At 34.7% G+C, this 7,551-nt stretch overlaps 1 long non-coding RNA gene and 1 pseudogene across 1 annotated transcript; one reads left to right on the forward strand and one right to left on the reverse strand.

Annotated features, from left to right (window-relative positions):
- Positions 1-1,475: 1,475 nt before the first annotated feature.
- LOC118762195 lies at positions 1,476-1,976 on the reverse strand. Its single transcript, XR_004997971.1, has 2 exons — positions 1,881-1,976; positions 1,476-1,797 (listed from the first exon to the last, which is right to left on the reverse strand). It is a non-coding gene; the product is annotated as an uncharacterized LOC118762195 (long non-coding RNA).
- Positions 1,977-6,278: 4,302 nt separating this feature from the next.
- LOC115208849 lies at positions 6,279-6,372 on the forward strand (annotated as a pseudogene).
- The last annotated feature ends 1,179 nt before the right edge of the window (positions 6,373-7,551 follow it).

The raw sequence follows: 7,551 nt of genomic DNA on the forward strand, positions 1-7,551 counted from the left end.
ACTCTGGATGCGAGCGGAAAGAAATAACTGATGAAATCCTTTAAGTGTATGAAAGCATTGTAACGTTGCCCTCCACAGGACAACTCCATACCATAAAATATGTAGTTAGCATTGTATAATATATTCTTCGCGTTAAGTCTGATGTTGGGTGGAGGGGCAAACACAAACACATACATGCACGACAAACTTCTTTCAGTTTCCGTCTACCAAATCCACTCACAAGGCTTTGGTCGGCCTGAGGCTATAGTAAAAGACACTTGCCCAAGGTGCCACGCAATGGGACTGAACCCGGAACCATGTGGTTAGTAAGCATGCTACTTACCACACAGCCACTCCTGTGCTCTGGTAATTCTTTGCTGGAAGATGATCCTGAACAGAAATAATAAACCCTCCGTTGTCCGGTTTGTGACCAAAGCACGTCACTCATTAAAGGGTGGAGGGTTCGATGTACACCAGGGTCACCGACTCTCGTCCTGTTATTTGTCATTCTGTGGTTTTTCCCTTCCATTTCTTCTTCGTGTATGTTTCCGCTATATTTTGTCACATCACACACATCATTGTTATCCTCATATTTTTTTAACGTCGGTATTTTTACATCCACGAACAGTAAAGCTACGCAGTGTTCTTTTTTATTTTAATACTACAATCTGATGATAGATTCTTTTTATCTCCACTTTTATTTCGCAGGAGTGGCTGTGTGGTAAGTAGCTTGCTAACCAACCACATGGTTCCGGGTTCAGTCCCACTGCGTGGCATCTTGGGCAAGTGTCTTCTGCTATAGCTCCGGGCCGATCAATGCCTTGTGAGTGGATTTGGTAGATGGAAACTGAAAGAAGCCTGTCGTATATATGTATATATCTATATATATGTGTATGTGTGTGTGTGTGTATGTCTGTATTTGTCCCCCTAGCATTGCTTGACAACCGATGCTGGTGTGTTTAAGTCCCTGTCACTGAGCGGTTCGGCAAAAGAGACCGAAAGAATAAATACTGGGCTTACAAAGAATAAGTCCCGGGGTCGATTTGCTCGACTAAAGGCGGTGCTCCAGCATGGCCGCAGTCAAATGACTGAAACAAGTAAAAGAAAAAAAGAAAAAGAAAGAATAATATGAAATACGCTTTAGTTGTCAGATAAATTCGTTCTTTTATTTCTGCGTGCCACACTTTCGTCATGTAACTGAAGAGGTAAAAATATTTCGAAACTCTAAAACGATAAACTAACTTTATAAAGGAAGAAAAGATACGCAAAAAAAGATCGTAAAGCACTACGATAAAAAATAGTTTCCTTGTTTATTCAAATTAAATTGGAAACGATTAAAAGGGGAAACGAACGAATTCATCTGACAAACTGATATAACAAACGAACAAAACAATTACAAGTAAAAAAAAATAATAAATTAAAAATGACAAAACACAACGACTCATTAGAGATGGTTTGTTGATTTGCTTTTACAAATATATATATATATATATATATATGTATATATATATATATATATATATATATATATATATATATATATATATATGTATGTTTTATTGGGTAATTTGGTTTTGTGTACATAGAGAAAAATATCAAAGTTTATGGACAGCAGTGAGCAAAAGCGACGCTGCCTTTGTAACTCTGCAATTCCACGAGGTCTTGTAGAATTCTGATAGTATATTATTTATTCCTTTGAATGCGAAGGTTATTAAATCACTGCTTTATGAAATCATTGATTGGTTGGTGAGCCTTGCTTCCACACCGCAACATTGACATCCATAGTGGTAGGGTGCTGGAACACATACATACATATATCTATAACTTATATATAAATGTATATATATATATGTATGTATCTAGATACAAACATACATATATATATATACATACATACATACATATATATACATATATATATATATATATATATATATATATATATATATATATATATATATACATACATATATATATACGCATATATTAAATTATATACATGTATACATAATATATATTTATGTGCTAAATTAATATCTATATATGTATCATATATATATATATAATATATATATATATATATATGTATGTATATATATAATATATATATATGCATACATATATATTCATCTGTATATACAATATATACATGCGTGTATATATGCATTTTCTATATTTAAGCATATGTACTATATATGATATACGCATACATGCTTACATACATATTTATATATATGTATGTATGCATATATATTATGTATGTGTATATATGTGTGTAATATATATCTGCGAGTGTGTGTGAGCCTATGTATGGATGTATGTGTATTGGGAAAAGAAGGCGGGTAGCAGATTCTATAGGTTTCTGGAATTTAGGCAGTTCCACGTCCACGCAAACCTCCTACAAACTCGTCCATTGAAATCACTCCATCACCTGAAATGAGAAAAAAGATACAGATATATTTTAATAGAAACATCATAATATTATACGTATATAGCGGATTACTTTTTATAGTCACCTGTTTTTCTACAACAGTTATAGTAGTTGAAATAATCGTTATTTTAACGCTGCTTATTTTACACTCATTTACGAGCGTATATTGATAAAGCTGTCCCTTAACTTGTAAAGGATATCAATAAATATTATCTCTCGAGTTAAAATGTACATCGTGTTAGCGCAAGTCTTGTACGGACATTAATGTACACATATACGTATGTTGAAGAGTGTGTCCTAATTACGGACCGCTATAAAAAAACGTTACAGATTATTAAACAGAATTAAATATGTTAAACAGATTGGGAAGAATTGAAGATGAAATATCTTTTTATATAGTTTAGGAGTATCTGTGTGGTAAGTAGCTTGCTTACCAACCACATGGTTCTGGGTTCAGTCCCACTGGCACCTTCGGCAAGTGTCTTCTACTATAGCCTCGGACAAACACAGACACACAAACATCCACACACACGCACACACACATATATATATACCTATATACGACGGGTTTCTTTCAGTTTCCGTCTAACAAATCCACTCACACGGCTTTGGTCGGCCCGAGGCTATAGTTGAAGACACTTGCCCAAGGTGCCACGCAGTGGGACCGAACCCGGAACCATGTGGTTGGTAAGCAAGCTACTTACCACACAGCCACTCCTGCGCCTGGATTAAAAAAACAAAAACAAATGTAAAAGCAATAACATTGATGATCGTAAATATGGAGAAACGGGTGGTGGATGAGATCTTTCATTTTATGACATACCCCAAGCTCAGAAAGTCTGATAGTGTACCATCTAAGTGACATGTCAGCTATCGCTGTCTGAGTAAATGATTTATTCGTTTCATTCAAATGTATTAATTATGTACAAAATTATGCATTAAACACAGAATGATTATATGGTTGATAATGTTTGTAATTATTCCGTCAAAACAGCTGTAGGGCAAAACAAATGAAATTTTGAAATATCATTGAGTTCTTTGTTTTCTATTCGAGATATTTTGCACTGAACAACCACTTTAACCATGTTTAACTATTTTAACTTATTCCCCCTAAGATTATTTATGCATTGAAGACGCAAACGAACACATGTGTGCGTATGGATACACATTCCCACTTAAAAATCTCCGCCAATCTGCCAATTTGTTTATTCATACTTAAGAAGCAGTCCGATTATTATTTTTCTTAGCTTTGTGACAACCCTGACAAGTAGACAGATCAATAACCAAAGGCGCTCCAACCGTGACTTGCGACTGTTTGAGCAGCAGTGACTAGTGGAGGCGCAATGGCCCAATGGTTAGAGCAGCGGACTCGCGGTCGGAGGATCGTGGTTTCGATTCCCAGACCGGGCTTTGTGTGTGTTTATTGAGCGAAAACACCTAAAACTCCACGAGGTTCCGGCAGGGGGTGGTGGCGACCCCTGATGTGCTCTTTCGCCCCCAACTTTCTCTCACTCTTTCTTCCTGCTTCTTGTCCCCGACTTCCTACGCAACCGCTGAGCCTGGATGCGCATTCATCCATCCGTCGATGCTCTCGGTGTCGGGGGTTGACCTGCTTTCTCTTCTGCGGGTCTTACGAATAGCAAAGGACCACGTTTCGGACTTCTCCCACTACAGACATGGGACGAAGACCGCTTCGCTTAACAGCAACAGCAACAACAACACAGCAGCAGTGACTACCATTTCCAACATATCCTTCTATGTTTAAGACCGTAGGGTATGATTGGAGGTGATTTGACTTTTATTTCTAACTGTAATAACAGTTTGACTGTTATTTGTATAGCTGTTCTGAGGTCTACCCCACATATGGTTCGGTTCATGTAGATTAATTAATATCGATCAATTAATATTCATCTATGATTAACGATTAATTAATAAAGTAGACTGCAATATATATATATTTATAATTTTCATTTTTCAGGTCATTATTTAGCGTCAAATGTAAATTCTAACCAAGATAAAAACTTGTTTCACTTTGATGCTTCCATTTTAATTTCACACATACACAAACACACACTCACACACGTAGTGTGTGTATGTATATATCCGCATGTGCGTGTGTGTGTGTACATGTATACACACACACACACACACACACACACACATATATATATATATATGGGTATGTAATATATACCCCCCCATATATATATATATATATATATATATATATTATATATATATATATATTATTATATATTATAATATAAAATTATAAATGAGGGTGAAAAATCGATATTAATTTAATAATACCGTCAATTTAACACAAGTTGCTTAGCACAAAAAACTACGGAGGAAATACAAATTTATACATAAATTATTAGAGAGTTATCCACTATGTGGATAACTCTAGTGCTAAAAATAGCTCCGAAGCAACCACAGAAGATCCGTTTCCAACTAGAATCAACACACATTTAACTGAAGGAAAGTGAAATACAACGAATAAAATAGATTGACTCTATACAATTGTTTCATTACTAATGCAATATGTAGTTTTACTTACACTTGCATCTATAAATCTTCGGTAGAGTTTGTCAGAAATGCAATTAATTAGATCGATTCGGGCGTCAAAAACACGAGCGGTCCAACCAATTACATTTTTAGTTATGTCTCAAATTCCGCGCCAAAAGCATGCCTAGACTCCATTGGAAACGTATGCCGCTCAAATAAAATATTGACTGCCGCGTAGTTAAATTTATAAAATTATAAATGAGGGTGAAAAATCGATATTAATTTAATAATACCGCGTCAATTTAACACCAAGTGGCTTAGCACAAAAAACTACGGAGGAAATACAAATTTATACATAATTATTAGAGAGTTATCCACTATGTGGATAACTCTAGTGCTAAAAATAGCCTCCGAAGCAACCACAGAAGATCCGTTTCCAACTAGAATCAACACACATTTAACTGAAGGAAAGTTGAAATACAACGAATAAAATAGATTGACTCTATACAATTGTTTCATTACTAATGCAATATGTAGTTTTACTTACACTTGCATCTATAAATCTTCGGTAGAGTTTGTCAGAAATGCAATTAATTAGATCGATTCGGGCGTCAAACACGAGCGGTCCAACCAATTACATTTTTAGTTATGTCTCAAATTCCGCGCCAAAAGCATGCCTAGACTCCATTGGAAATATGCCGCATCAAATAAAATATTGACTGCCGCGTAGTTAAATTTATAAAATTATAAAGAGGGTGAAAAATCGATATTAATTTAATAATACCGTCAATTTAACACCAAGTGGATTAGCACAAAAAACTACGGAGGAAATACAAATTTATACATAAATTAATATCGATTTTTCACCCTCATTTAAATTTTATAAATTTAACTACGCGGCAGTCAATATTTTATTTGATGCGGCATACGTTTCCAATGGAGTCTAGGCATGCTTTTGGCGGGAATTTGAGACATAACTAAAAATGTAATTGGTTGGACCGCTCGTGTTTTTGACGCCCGAATCGATCTAATTAATTGCATTTCTGACAAACTCTACCGAAGATTTATAGATGCAAGTGTAAGTAAAACTACATATTGCATTAGTAATGAAACAATTGTAGAGTCAATCTATTTATTCGTTGTATTTCACTTTCCTTCAGTTAAATGTGTGTTGATTCTAGTTGGAAACGGATCTTCTGTGGTTGCTTCGGAGCTATTTTAGCACTAGAGTTATCCACATAGTGGATAACTCTCTAAATAATTTATATATATATATATATATATATATATATATATATATATATATATATATATATATATGTGTGTGTGTGTGTGTGGGTATATATTACATACCCAATATGCATGTTTCGGCAATACTTATACTTAAATTGGAACGATACAAAGAAGATTAGCATGACCCCCCCCCACAAATTCGTGAAGCGCTCCATATTTTTTGTGTCTGTGTTTGTTCCTCTACCATCACTTGACAACGGATGTTGGTATGCTTACGTTCCCGTAACTTAGCGTTTCGGTAAAAACAAACAAAAAAAAACGATAGAATAAGTACTAGGCTTACAAAAAGTAAGTCCTGGGGTCGATTATATCGACTGAAGGCGGTGCTCCAGCATGCCCGCAGTAAAATGACGGAAACAAGTACAATACAAGGGTTAAAAAAGGAGAATATATATATACATATACATATACATATATATATAGATATATATATATATATAATAATATATATATATATATAATATATATATAATATATATATATTATAATACATATACTATATATATATTATATATATATATATATATCTATATATATATATATATATACATATTACATATATATATATGATAATTATATATATATATATAACATACATATAATATATATTATATATATATACTGGCAGAGATACCCGGCGTTGCCCGGTTACATTCAATTGAAGAATTAGAATTTTCTGTTATATATATATGGATACACACACACATATATATATATATATTAATATAAATACATGAAAGTACATGAAGTTTGTTAAAAAAAGGGGGATCATGTAATTACCTCTGGCTGTGAGATTTATAAACACCTCATTGTAAACAAGTTCCTTGTTTTCCTTGTGGAGCATATACAAAAAGGTTCGTTGGTTCCTACTCTTGAGCAGCCAACATACAGTTGCCCATGCAAGAAGCAGGGCTCTTCCAAGAGAAGACCAGCTACAGAGAGGGTTTGAACCTGAGATTTGTTAATGGATGACATGGCAAAGCTGACACGAGGGAATTGCAGTCTTCTGAATGTAAATGGAATTTCTGCTCCTGATGGATTAAGAGGAATTCTTGGAATAAAGACGTCATCACTTTTCCACATCCAGAAAGAATGGTTGCCTCGATAACGTGTGACATTCATTTCTTATCACCAGTCGTGTTTCCAATGCAAAGTCTTGGTGGTTCCAGATTGTGGAGTAGCATTAAGGAGTTCCAACTTTAAGTGCTAATATGTGTGGAGGTAGTCCAGGGGCTCCAGTGAATGGAAATTCCACCGTCACCACCACCAACAACAACAGCAACAAATCGCCGTTTTGCCGTCTACCATAACTGCCAACAACAACACCATTACTACAAACC

Source organism: Octopus sinensis, linkage group LG2, assembly GCF_006345805.1.
Source record: "Octopus sinensis linkage group LG2, ASM634580v1, whole genome shotgun sequence".
Taxonomy (NCBI): domain Eukaryota; kingdom Metazoa; phylum Mollusca; class Cephalopoda; order Octopoda; family Octopodidae; genus Octopus; species Octopus sinensis.